We start from the raw sequence: 13,458 nt of genomic DNA, 5'->3' as shown, positions 1-13,458 counted from the left end.
TTGTCCCAATTTACTATGAATGGGAACAAAAATGAAGCGTTTTCCTCCGCTATTGAGATCCTATGACGGATCTCAATAGCAGAAAGGGAAAACGCTGGTGTGCAAGTAACCTTAGTTCAACTGTATTGCCATTTTGAGGCAACTGGAGTAGGAGGCCAGAACAGAGGGGAAGGTATTTTGTGACGCACTGTAGTATTTCGCTCCGCTTGGAGGCTATAATGTGCAGCAATATAGTATTGCTGCCTCCTTCTCCCTGTGTTGGCAGTGGTCTCTGTAACTTGGGCCACTTAGTTTTTTTTCCGAGCCACTTATATTTCCCAGGCCCCCCTGGCAGAAATAATAAACGTACTAAGTGCTATGCTATTATTGAAAAATGCGTCTTTTCCCCTCTGCACTCACTGAGGGATCATTCATACACACAGCAGAGAGACTTTTACAGATATGGCGGGAGTAGGCTCTGCGGAAGCCAATGTATCACGTGATCTGACTGTCCTTTTACAGACAACTAGTAAGCAAAGGTCAATGCATGTCTCCCAGCCTCTGGTTCGTAGATCTCGTCCAATCAGCTCGAGGAAGGCGGCAGCCTAGTTGTGAGAACCGCCAATGAGAATGCCGGAACAGAAAAGGCGTCTTCGTCATTGAGTGACAGCAGCATCGACCAGTAGTAGTTGCATTCTTGGCGGCCACCGGAGCTTCCTTACAGCAAGGTCAGCGGCTGCTGTCAGGTGAGAATAGGATGGAAATGCTACTATAGCAGTTGCTGTTGCTTGTGACTGAGGATGTATGGGACTCGGAGTTCCCGACACTGATTCATCTGAACCTCGGGCTTAATTCTGTGTCTTGACTTTTGGAACGTTCCCCGTGGAACGCAAAGGGGATTGTGACTGCGCATGCTCTTTCGGCATGTAGAGTAGACTGCGCATGCTTGGCCCGTAATTTTAGACCAATGCGCCTGCGTATCAGACACGGATCGTGATTTTGGACCTTATTGCGATTGTTGGGGAAGGTTTATATAAGAAATGGATTCAGTAACATCCCAGAGAAGTCCAGCCTCTCACGTTGTCTGCTTACCATTGACTTTACGTGCAATGGCATCTGTGGTGTCCTTCAGGTGTACACTGACATGTGCTTGCGAATTACGGAGTGGAAGCGGCACTGATAAGAGTGTTCTCCAAGGGTCCAGTATCAGATTTGCACTAGTGTTTTGTGGAATAAATCGCTACCATTGATAACAATTAAGCACCGGTCTTCCATAGAGGCACTGAACATGCTCCTGTTAGGGGCCATTCACATCACCGACATAAGGAAACCTCCAGGCGTAAGGCTTCATTAGTCATAGGATCTCAATAGCGGGGAAAAATGGCCAATAATTGTCAATGGGGACAAAGCTGAACTGAATGAAATGGAGTGCACCAGAATGCATTCCTTTTGGTTGTGTCTCCATAGCGGACGGAGTAATGCTGCAAGCAGTGCTTTTCTGTCTGTGATGTGGTGCGGAGCAAGACGGATCCGTTTTCTCTGACACAAAAGAAAACGGATCCGTCCCCCATTGACTTAAAATGGTTTTAGAGATAATACAACTGGATCCGTTCAGAACGGATGCAGACAGTTGTATAAGGGTCCATTCACACGTCCATATGTGTTTTGCAGATCTGCAAATTGCAGAACCGCAAAACATGGACACCGGGAATGTGCGTTCCGCATTTTGCGGACCACACATCGCCGGCAGTCTCATAGATAAGGCCTTTTCTTGTTCTATTTTTTTGCAGAACGGAAGTGCGGAACCGCAAATGCGGACAGCACATTCTGGCCCCTTTGAAAATGAATGGGTCCCCGCACCTGTTCCGCAAAATTGCGGAATGGATGCGGACGTGTGAATAGACCCTTTATAATGACTGAAGCATTTTTGCTGACAGATCCAGCAAAAAACGCTGGTGTGAAAGTAGCCTTAGGCTGCGTTCACACGTCCGTGGTGTGTTTGCGGACCCGCAAATTGCGGGTCCGCAACACACCAGCCCAGCACCCCCATAGAAATGCCTATTCTTGTCCGCAAGCTGCGGACAAGAATAGGACATGCTCTATCTTTTTGCGGAGCTGCGGACCCAAAATCAGGGCCGCGCACCGCAAATGCGGATGCGGACAGCACACTGTGTGCTGTCCGCATCCATTCCGTCCCCATAGAGAATGAATGGGTCCGCATGCGGACCCATTTTGCGGACGTGTGAATGGAGCCTTAGATGGAGATCAAAATAGAATCCTATTGCCCTCTGTTTGGCTGCAATACATCAGTATACTGCAAAAAAAAAAAAGCATGGAATAGCGTATTAGACTGCATTATAACATCCTGCAGCATCCTGTAACAAGAGCATATCCGTTTAACAGAGGGCTTTCTGTGGCATCTGTCACTTACCTAACTTAAAGGGGTTTTCCAGTAAATTATTTAACAAGTTCCTGCAGCGTAGCCCCTGAAACACAATATTCATACTTACCTGCTCCACGATGCCCCTGATCTCTGTGCTGCCTCCACTATCTCAGTCGTCCGGTTCCGGCAATGTTTACAACTGTCTGGCTTCACCGGTAATATGCTGTTTGTGGCCTCGTCACCGCTGAAGCCACTCTTTGGCTACTCAATGTAAACACTTCTGGGACTGGAAAATGTGGAGGACCAAAGCGGTGTGGAGCAGCTAAGTATAAATAATTTGTACCGTAAAAACCCCTTTAACCTCTTCCTGACTTGCGTCATACATGTCTGGCGCAGCGGTAAGTGAGTGCCTGAGTGCACTGATCGAACGCACACAGAAGCTGCGCTCAATCAGTGACAGGGCTCAGATGCCGGCGTTGGAGGATTAACCACTTAAATGCCGCTGTCAATGCTAACCGTCACATCTAAGGGGTTTGCAGAGGCAGGGTGCTCCCTCTCTCAACCTGTTGGCTCCCCACTATTCGATTGCAGGGTGCCTATAGCTGCTACAGCAGGCCCAGGCCCAGACAAAAATAAAAAGTAAAAAAAAATTAATCTCTTCCTGCAAAAAACAAGCCCTCACACAAGACCACTGCCAGAAAAATGTAAAAAAAAATGGCTTTTAGAAAATAGTGACACAAAACATGATTTTTTTTTCCAAAATACTTTATGTAAAAGTGGTAAAACGTAAAATAAACTATATAAAATTGGTATTGCTGTTATCGTAATATTTTTCCCATATATGCCGCAATAACAAAACCCAAAAAGCAATCTTTATCTCCTGATTCTTAAAATGTGAAATAAAAACTGATCAAAATTTTTTATGTACTGCAATGATAATAGCAACTCCTCTCACAAAAAATAAGCCCTCACACATCTGAGATGAGAGAAAATGTAAAAAAAAAAAATATGATTCTCAGAAAATGGCAGTACTGATAACCCCAGTGGCTGTTCAAAAGCAACATTGCGCTCATAAGCCAATCCATCAAAATCTCCTCTGCAAAAGCCAAAAATGGGTCTTCCCTTCTGAACCCTGCAGCGTACAAACAGCAGTTTAAGGCATTTCAATACCCAGTATAAGTTATGTGGAGTGTCTCAGATGGCACAAGCCAGGCACAGCATATTGGGCACTGAAATACCATCTGTGGAAAACTTGCAATTTTCATTTCGCACATTACTTATATGGGGTTTCCACTATACTGGTAGCTCAAGGGCTCTGCAGTTGTGATGTGGAACCCGAAAACTATTCCAGCCAAATCTGTGCACCAAAGGGCAAATGTCTCTCCTTTCCTTCTGTGCCCTGCCATGTGCTCACACGGCAGTTTACATCCACATTTCTGGCATTTCCATACTGAGTAGAACCCACCTATGAACTCAAGTATTGTGCGAGTCTCAGGTGGCACCAGTTGGGCACCACTTATTGGGCACTAAATTACTGTATCTGTGGAAAACATTCAATTTAGTTTCAAATTAATTTCTGCAAAATGCCCATTCCGCCCTTTAATAAATACCTTGTGGGGTGTAGTTTCCGATATAGGGCCACTTCTCAGGGGTTCAAGACGCATAAATCACTACATTGGGCCTCAAATTCTCCTAGTGCTCTTTTACTCCTGAGCCCTATGGTATCTCCAGGCAAAAGATTAGAGACATATGTAGGGTGTTTATAAAACCAGGAAAGCATAATAAAAATTTCTTTTCATACTGGCATATGCTGGGCACAACATATTGCGCACTGAAATGGCATGTCTATGGAAAAATAGCAATTTTCACTTTCTACCATCTGCTGTGAATAAATTTTTCCACTTCACCACCATGACGGCCCAGAGAGATTGACCTCTGTAGGGGCAGGAACAGAGACAGGTTAAAAGGACCCCTCCCACCACCATTCACCAGTGTGTTCCTGCCCCTATAGTGGCCAGGACAGAGAAAAGTCCTCTCTGTCTTTCAGGGAAGTGAAGTGGATAAGGACCTCTTTTTTTTTTTTTATTATTTTCAGTACATGGGTGACCGCATCGGCGGTGAATATTGCCTCCCTTGCGGGCCTTTCATCCAGGACTGCGTCCCCTGCTCTCCGGCGGACTCCGTTCCAAAGCTGACAGGGAGACGCCGGGGTCACGCTCCCTGTTGTGGGAAGCCTGCCCTGAGCTGCTGCTGGGTCGCCTACCTCCCTGTGTAGGTAGCTGACCGGAAGGACGTTTTGCGCAGGCGCGCGTGTCTGACGTCACTTCCGGGCCGCCGGACGAAACCCGGAAGTGGATGTCTTCTACAAAAATGCTCACAAGCACTTTCCCGCTACGCTTTTTGCATCGCTCTCTGTATCATCGGAGGACATGTCGGACCAGGAGAAGGAGCCGCAGCAGAAGGAGCAGACCGCTCCAGAGCGCCCCTGCGTGAGTAGCCCACCTGGGCATGCCGGCAGCTTGACAGATGGGGGGCCAGTGGGGAGGGTGCCTTAGTATGACTGTTCTGATAACCACTAGTATGAGCCCCTCCCCCTTGGGTCTTCTGGTATACTGTATCTAAGTTTATGCACCATAAAATTGATGGGCTGCTCTCTCACTTTAGGCCAAACTTGCTTTAAAAAAGCAGAGGAAGACCGCCAGATGCATCCGTCAGGCTTCCCGATGATTATGCTAAGAAACTTTGCAAGGATTGTATTGCCAAGTTAGTGAGAGAAGAACAACTCTCAATTATGCAGGAGTTTAGATTTATGATTCAGGAGGAAGTTAAGTCTTCTCTGGCCTCCCTCTGTGAGGATACCCTGGGGGCTCGCCCACCCAAAGGCTCAGGATGGCGGACATTTCCTCCTCAGACTCCGAGGATTTGGAGGGCGATGCCTCATCCTCCAAAAAAAAGGACGACGAATACCCCCTATCTGAGGGCGAGATCGTCGAGGACTCAAAAAAATTCTTCTTCACTCCTAGCGAGATGAGTGACCTTTTTTAAAGGCTGTCAGGGATACAATGGGGGTGGAGGACATCCAGCGACCCAATACAGTTCAGGAAGAGATGTTTGGGGGATTGAAGGTCAGACGCTCCCGTGTATTCCCCATAAATGAAAACATTAAGGAGATGGTGATTGATGAATGGGCCCAACCAGAAAAGAAACTAGGGATTTCCAAGGAATTCAGGAACCTCCTTAATTTTGATCCGTCAGACTCTAAGATTTTTGACGAAGTCCCCAGAATTGACGTCCAGGTGGCCAAAGTTAATAAGAAAACCTTGCTACCATTCGAGGACTCCTGTCAGTTAAGGGACACCATGGAAAGGAAGGCAGACAGTTTATTAAAAAAATCCTGGGAGGCAGCTATGTTTAGTTTTAAGACCAACATAGCCGCCGCTACTTCAGTCGCCAGGTCTATGTACCTGTGGCTGAATGAATTAGAAATTCATCTAATTAACAAGACGTCCAGGGAACAGATACTAGACTCCATTCCCTTGTTAAAATCCGCCACAGGGTTCCTAGCGGACGCCTCCGCAGAGACAATTAGATTCTCAGCCAAGGACGCGGCCTTGTCCAATGCTGCCCGGAGGGCACTTTGGATGAAATCTTGGTCAGGAGACCTCTCTTCCAAGATGAAGTTGTGTTCTATAGCCTTCTTGGGTGAATACGTGTTCGGTCCTGTGTTGGACAAGATTCTCGAGAAGGCTACTGATAAAAAGAGAGGGTTCCCTGAGGAGAAAACCCCTAAAAAGAAACCCTCCTTTCGTAGTCAATATTCCCAAAATAGCTCCTTTCGTGGTAAAGGTAAATCCGGATGTTGGAGTTACCCTCTACCCCTCCGCCCTTTTGGGTATCTCCTTAATCCCCAGAACAAGGGCGGTGAGAAACAGTGACGCCAGGATAGGGGGAAGACTATCCCAATTTTTTGCTCAGTGGCAGCAGACTTCTCCCAGCCCCTGGGCGCAAAATCTTATCAAGAACTCTTCTCCTTTTCAGCACAGCCAGATTTGGAAGGAGGTCCAGAGTCTCCTGGACTTAGGAGTAGTGATTCCTGTTCCCGAGCTTCAACGGGGGCAGGGATTCTACTCCAACCTTTTCTTAGTAAAGAAGCCGGGGGGTTCCTTCCACATGATTATAAACCTCAAGAGGCTAAACCAATTTGTAATTTACAAAAGGTTCAAGATGGAATCCCTAAATTCTACCATTCCTTTAATTCAAAAAGACGCGTCCCTCTGTACAATCGACCTGAAAGACTCATATTATCATGTTCCTATTCACACCCAGTCTCAGAGGCGCCTGCGTTTTGTAGTAAGGGATCACAGAGGGTCCGTTCACCATTTCCAGTTCATGGCTCTCCCCTTCGGGCTGGCCTCAGCCCCAAGGATTTTCACGAAGCTGGTGGTAGAGATGGTCGCCTCCCTGAGGTCTCAGGGGGTGACTGTCGTTCCTTACCTAGACGACTTTCTACTGATTTCAAACACGGTGGATCAGTCTATAGCAGATCGAGAGATCTTCTGTTCCCTTCTGACAGCTCTAGGTTGGGTGATAAACCTAAAAAAGTCATCCCTAGTTCCAGATACCAAGGTAAAATTCCTAGGGGTTTTTCTGGATTCGGTAAAACAAACAACCTTCCTTCCAGCAGACAGAATCCAGAACCTTCAATCATCAATCGGGGAATTCCTAGGACGTCGCTCCTTCTCGTTCAGAGAAACGATGAGCCTTTTAGGTCAAATGACAGCCTGCATGGTAGCAGTCCCTTGGTGCCAGGCCCATTACAGGGCCCTTCAGTCCTGGCTTCTAAGAAAATGGGACAAACATTTGTCCTCTTTGGACAGGAAAAACCTGATCCTGGGCCACACAAAATCTTCAGTCCGGTGGTGGCTTCAAACAAAAATGTAAAGGGCATGGTCTGGCTCAAAACCCCAGCAGTGCATGTTCAGACCGATGCCAGCGTAAAAGGGTGGGGTGCAAAAATATACTCCGACCTCTACCAGGGAGACTGGCCTCCGAAAATTGCAGCTCAGTCCTCAAACTACAGGGAGCTCAGGGCAGTTTGGGAGACAATACGAGCAGCCGCTCCAAAATGTACTGACGGTGTCCTACCTCAAGCATCAGGGGGGCACACGGTCTCAAAAACTAGAAGGTCTTTCCAGAAAAATCTTCCTTTGGGGGGAAAAAAATGTAAAGTCAATATCTGCAATTCATTTAAAAGGAAGCCTAAACAGCGCGGCAAACTTCCTCAGCAGGACTACCATAGACCAGGGAGAATGGTCTCAAGCATCGACATCTTCAATCTAATTGTCCAGAGATGGGGCCTCCCACTGGTAGATCTATTCGCTACAAGGAAAAACGCAAAGGTATCAACCTTTTACTCCCTAAACCCGAGGGACAGGCCCCTAGCGATCGACGCCTTCTCCCTGCACTGGAACTGGGATCTTGCATATGCCTTCCCTCCGTTCCCGTTAATCCCAAGGGTTCTCCAAAAAAATCATCAGGGCCAGAGTAATCCTGGTCACCCCGTACTGGCCCAAGAGGAGCTGGTTCTCGATTCTAACCAACCTCTCCCCACATGAAGCATTTATTCTCCCAAGGAGGAAGGATATCCTGATCCAGGGGCCGGTTCTCCATCCTCATCAGGAAATCTTCAACCTCTCGGCTTGGATCCTGAGTCCGACCTTCTAAGACGCAGAGGTCTCTCAGAGGGTGTTATATCTACCTTGAAGGCCAGCAGAAAGAAGGTGACTAACTCCATTTATTTTAAAATCTGGAAAAGATTCTGCACCTGGTCAGGTGACGAAGCCCCAGACCAGACTAAACCAAATATACAGAGGATCCTGGACTTCCTGCAAAAAGGACTAAAGTCAGGGTTAAGTCCTTCTACCCTTAGAGTCCAGGTCCCAGCGCTTAGTGCCTATTTCGATTCTGAATTAGCCAGCCATAGATGGATCCAAAGATTCCTGAGGTCTGCAGCCAGACTAAGACCATCTCTCAAATCAAGGGTGCCTACCTGGGACTTAAACACTGTCCTTAGGGGACTCACAGGTCCGCCTTATAAACCCTTGGACTCGAGTTCCCTGAAGCATCTTTCTCAGAAGGTGGCTTTTCTTATAGCTATAACATCAGCAAAAAGACTGAGCGAGATCCAAGCATTGTCAATAAGACAACCATACCTCACAATCCAGGAGGATCGAATTACCTTGAGGCTAGACCAAACGTTTTTGCCAAAGGTAGTAACAGACTTCCACAGAAACTAGGAGAGCATTCTTCCCTCCTTTTGTGAGAATCTTAAAAATTCTGGAGAGGAACGTTTCCATACCCTGGACGTCAAACGAACAGTACTAAAAAACTCAATAGAGACCTAAGAAAGGTGGACAGTTTACTAGTACTCTTCTGTGGTAAAAATAAGGGGAAGGCAGCTTCCAAATCTACCATTGCCTGATGGATAAAACAGGCTATTACAGACTGCTACAGGATCAAAGGCATCCGTTGTCCAGACGTCATTCGGGCTCACTCCACAAGAGCCATATCTGCCTCATTCGCTGAAAGGGCAGGAGCTTCCCTAGATCAAATATGCCAGGCCGCAACCTGGTCCAGTGTAAACACCTTCATTAAACATTATAGACTCGACTTATCCAGGTCTTCCGACCTGGCCTTTGGTCGCAAGGTCCTACAGGCCGTTGCCCCACCCTAAGACGTATATAATCTGTTATGTCTCTCTGGGCCGTCATGGTGGTAAAGTGGAAAGCCGGAATTAGACTTACCGGTAATTCATTTTCCACGAATCCACCATGACGGCATGATATCCCACCCAAAAAATTATTCTAATGACTTGGTATGAGTTAATGCCAAAAAAATAAAAATATTAACTTTGAGCGTTTCACTTCTTAACCGGTGGTTGTGGCACTATAATCTGGAACTCACTGGTGAATGGTGGTGGGAGGGGTTCTTTTAACCTGTCTCTGTTCCTGCCCCTACAGAGGTCAGGAGTCAATCTCTCTGGGCCGTCATGGTGGATTCGTGGAAAATGAATTACCGGTAAGTCTAATTCCGGCTTTACAAAACGCATGTGGAGTCAAAATGCTCCCTGCACCCATTACAAATGGTGTAATTTTTTGAGGTTTCTTTTTTTACTTCACCTCAGAGCCTCTGCAGTTGTTGGCCAGTGCTGTATAAATCACCAAACTAAGGGTACTTTCACACTTGTGGCAGAGGATTCCGGCAGGCAGTATGCAAACTGATGGCATTTGTCAGACGGATCAGGATCCTGATCCGTATGACAAATGCATTGAAGTGCCGGTTCCGTCTCTTCGGTGTCATCCGGAAAAATGGATCCGGCATTTATTTATTTTTACTTTTTTTGCAGTCTTAGCATGCGCAGACCGCAATGCCGGATCCGTTTTGCCGGAACACTCGGGGCCGGATCCGGCATTAATGCATTTCAATGGGAAAAAAATGCCGGATCCGCAATTTTGGACGGAGATAAAACTGCAGCATGCTGCGGTATTATCCCCGTCCTGAAAAGGCAAAAAGACTGAACTGAAGACATCCTGATGCATCCTGAACAAATTGCTCTCCATTCAGAATGCATTAGAATAAAACTGATCAGTTCTTTTCCGGTATTGAGCCCCTAGGACGGAACTCAATGCTGGAAAAGAATAACGCTAGTGTGAAAGTACCCTAAGCCTCAAATGTACATCCGCTCTTTCTCTTCTTAGCCCTGCAGGGTGCCCATACGGCAGTTTACAAGCTCATATGGGGTGTTGCCGTATTCAGGAAGAAATGGGTAACAAATTGTGGAATAACTCCTGTTGTCCCTTGTGAAATAAAAAAATATGGGCCTTGTGAAAAAAAAATGTCTTTCTTCATTTTCATAGCCAAATGTTTATAAATCCTATCAAACACTTGTTTGGTCAAAGTATCAGTATACCCCTAGAAAGATTCTATGGACACTTTTTTTTAAAATGGGGTCACTTTTTGGTGGTTCCCAGAGTACTGATACCTCAGAGTCTGACATGGTGACTAAAAACCATTACACCAAAATCTGTTCTCCAAAAGTCATATTCTCTTCTGAATATATTCCAGAGAAACAAAGTAGAATATGGCTCACACCATCCGATAAATAGATCCAAGAAGTATCAAAAACAGCATGGTGTGCATAAGCATAGAGCAGGGCTGGCCAACCTGTGGCTCTACAGCTGTTGTAAAACTACAATTCCCACCATGCCCTGCTGTAAGCAGTCTAGGCATGCTGGGAGTTGTAGTTTTGCAACAGCTGGAGAGCCGCAGGTTGGCTATTCCTGGCATAGAGCGACAGCCATTTCATGCTGCTAGCTCTTTGGCTCCAAACTGGACAGATGTGCCTCCCTCCTTATATCCACGTCATGCTTGCACATTTTAATTAGAAATGACTATATCAAAACTTCCACAATAAATAATACAATTATACATAGATACAAGAGGTTAAAACTGCATCTTCCTGAGGAATATTTCCCATTACATATTGCTGGTTTAGGAATGCACTTGTATAATTTCTATCATTCAGACGGTCCTAGTGTCTTATTCTGTATAATCATTTCTTCCATAACAACTCTCTGCGTCTGTCACCTCCATTATTTGGTTGTTAGACATGTTTTAATCCCGAAAATTACATATGCTTATTGTCACCGTTATGTACCTTGCACGTATGTTAAGGGGGTTGGCCACTCTGTTAAAACTACAAAGAAAGTAGGGAGATATTGCACTTACTAATATATCTTCTTTAAAGGGAACCTGTCACCTGGATTTTGGGTATAGAGCTGAGGACATGGGCTGCTAGATTGCTGCTAGGACATCTGCAATATCCATTTCCCATAGCTCTCTGTGCTTTTATTGTGTGAATAAAACGATTATTTTTATATATATATATATATATATATATATATATATATATATATATATATATATATATATTATATGTGTGTTAATGAGGCAAGTAAGAAGCCCAAGGAGCTGTTACTAATGTTTCCGGAGCCCAGCCATGCCCACTGTAAAGGAGCCCATCACCGCCCTGCATCCTCCGAATCTCCTCCTTGCTCCCCGACGTCACAAAGCTAGAGCGCCGTAATCTCGTGATGCGCGAGCCAGCGTATGCGCAGTGTCCGCATAGTGTTCCTTCCCTGTGCTGTCATCAGCCTCAGGGAACGAACTGTGCATGCGCTAGCTCGCGCATCGCGAGATTACGGCGCTCTAGCTTTGTGATGTCAGGGTGCAAGGAAGAGATTTGAAGGATGCGGACTGGTGCTGGGCTCAGAGTCAGAGAACGCTGGACTCATCACTGAAGCATGGAGGAGACAGGACCCATCTAAGGTTAATTTACATATATATAAAATAGTTTTTTTGACACAATAAAAGCACAGAGATCTATGGGGACTGGATATTGCGGATGTGCTAGCGGCGATCTAGCAGTCCATGTTCTCAGCTCTATACCCAAAATCCAGGTGACAGATTCCCTTTAACCCCTTAAGGACTCGGCCCTATTTCACCTTAAGGACTTGGCCATTTTTTGCAAATCTGACCACTGTCACTTTAAGTGCTGATAACTTTAAAACGCTTTGACTTACCCAGGCCGTTCTGAGATTGTTTTTTCGTCACATATTGTACTTCATGACACTGCTAAAATTGGGTCAAAAAAGTTAATTTTTTTGCATAAAAAAATACAATTTTTACCAAAAATTTTGAAAAATTATCAAATTTCAAACTTTCAGTTTCTCTACTTCTGTAATACATAGTAATACCCCCAAAAATTGTGATGATTTTACATTCCCCATATGTCTACTTCATGTTTGTAGCATTTTGGGAATGATATTTTATTTTTTGGGGATGTTACAAGGCTTAGAAGTTTAGAAGCAAATTTTGAAATTTTCAGAAATCTTCAAAATCCCACTTTTTATGGACCAGTTCAGGTTTGAAGTCATATTGTGAGGCTTAGATAATAGAAACCTCCCAAAAATGACCCCATTCTAGAAACTACACCCCTCAAGGTATTCAAAACTGTTTTTTCAAACTTTATTAACCCTTTAGGTCTTCCACAAGAGTTAATGGCAGATGGAGAAACAATTTTGAAATTTATATTTTTTGGGAAATTTTCCAATATAATCAGATTTTGCAGGACTGGTTTTGTTTATACCATGTCCCATTTGAAGCCCCCTGTTGCACCCCTAGAATAGAAATTTCAAAAAAGTGACTCCATCTAAGAAAGTACACCCCTCAAGGTATTCAAAACTGGGTTTACAAACTTTGTTAACCCTTTAGGTGTTCCACAAGAGTTGATGGCAGATGGAGAAACAATTTTGAAATTTCTATTTTTTGGAAAATTTTTCAAAATAATCAATTTTTTCCAGGAGTAAAACAAGGGTTAACTGCCAAACAAAACTCAAAATAGGTTGCCCCGATTCTATAGTTTGCAGAAACACCCCATATGTGGTCGTAAACTACTATTTGGCTAAACGGCAGGACATAGAAGAAGGGGAACGTCATATGGTTTTTGGAAGGCAGATTTTGCTGGACTGGTTTTTTTACACCATGTACCCTTTCAAGCCCCCTGATGCACCCCTAGAGTAGAAACTCCACAAAAGTGACCCCATCTAGGAAACTACGGGATAAGGTGGTTGTTGTTTTGGGACTATTTTAGGGGTAAATATGATTTTTGGTTGCTCTATATTACTCTTTTTTGAGGCAATGTAACAAAAAAAAAATTCTAAAATTGTTTCTACATTCGCTATTTAGTTTTGTGGAACACCTAAAGGGTTAACATAGTTTGTAAAGTAACTTTTGAATACCTTGAGGGGTGTAGTTTCTTAGATGGGGTCACTTTTTTGGAGTTTCTAGTCTAGGCTACATCAGGGGGGGCTTCTAATGGGACATGGTGTCAAAAAAAAAACTGTCCATCAAAATCTGCCTTCCAGAAACCATATGGAGTTTCCTTCGTTCTATGCCCTGCCGTGCGGCTATATAGCCATTTACGACCACATATGGGGTGTTTCTGCAAACTACAGAATCAGGGCCATAAATATTGA

General features: G+C 44.9%; 1 protein-coding gene across 1 annotated transcript in view; it reads left to right on the top strand.

Moving 5' to 3' along the window:
• The first annotated feature begins 612 nt into the window (after positions 1-612).
• The window catches only part of NDUFS8 (NADH:ubiquinone oxidoreductase core subunit S8), a 208,072-nt gene continuing 195,226 nt past the window's right edge, over positions 613-13,458 (top strand). Inside the window, exon 1 of the mRNA XM_040437360.1 lies at positions 613-725. The gene's annotated coding sequence lies outside the window, so the exon portion shown is untranslated. The remainder of the gene's footprint in view (positions 726-13,458) is intronic.

Source organism: Bufo bufo, chromosome 6, assembly GCF_905171765.1.
Source record: "Bufo bufo chromosome 6, aBufBuf1.1, whole genome shotgun sequence".
NCBI lineage: Eukaryota > Metazoa > Chordata > Amphibia > Anura > Bufonidae > Bufo > Bufo bufo.
The sequence above is the reverse complement of the archived record's forward strand: the minus strand, read 5'-3'. Positions and strand labels throughout refer to the sequence as shown.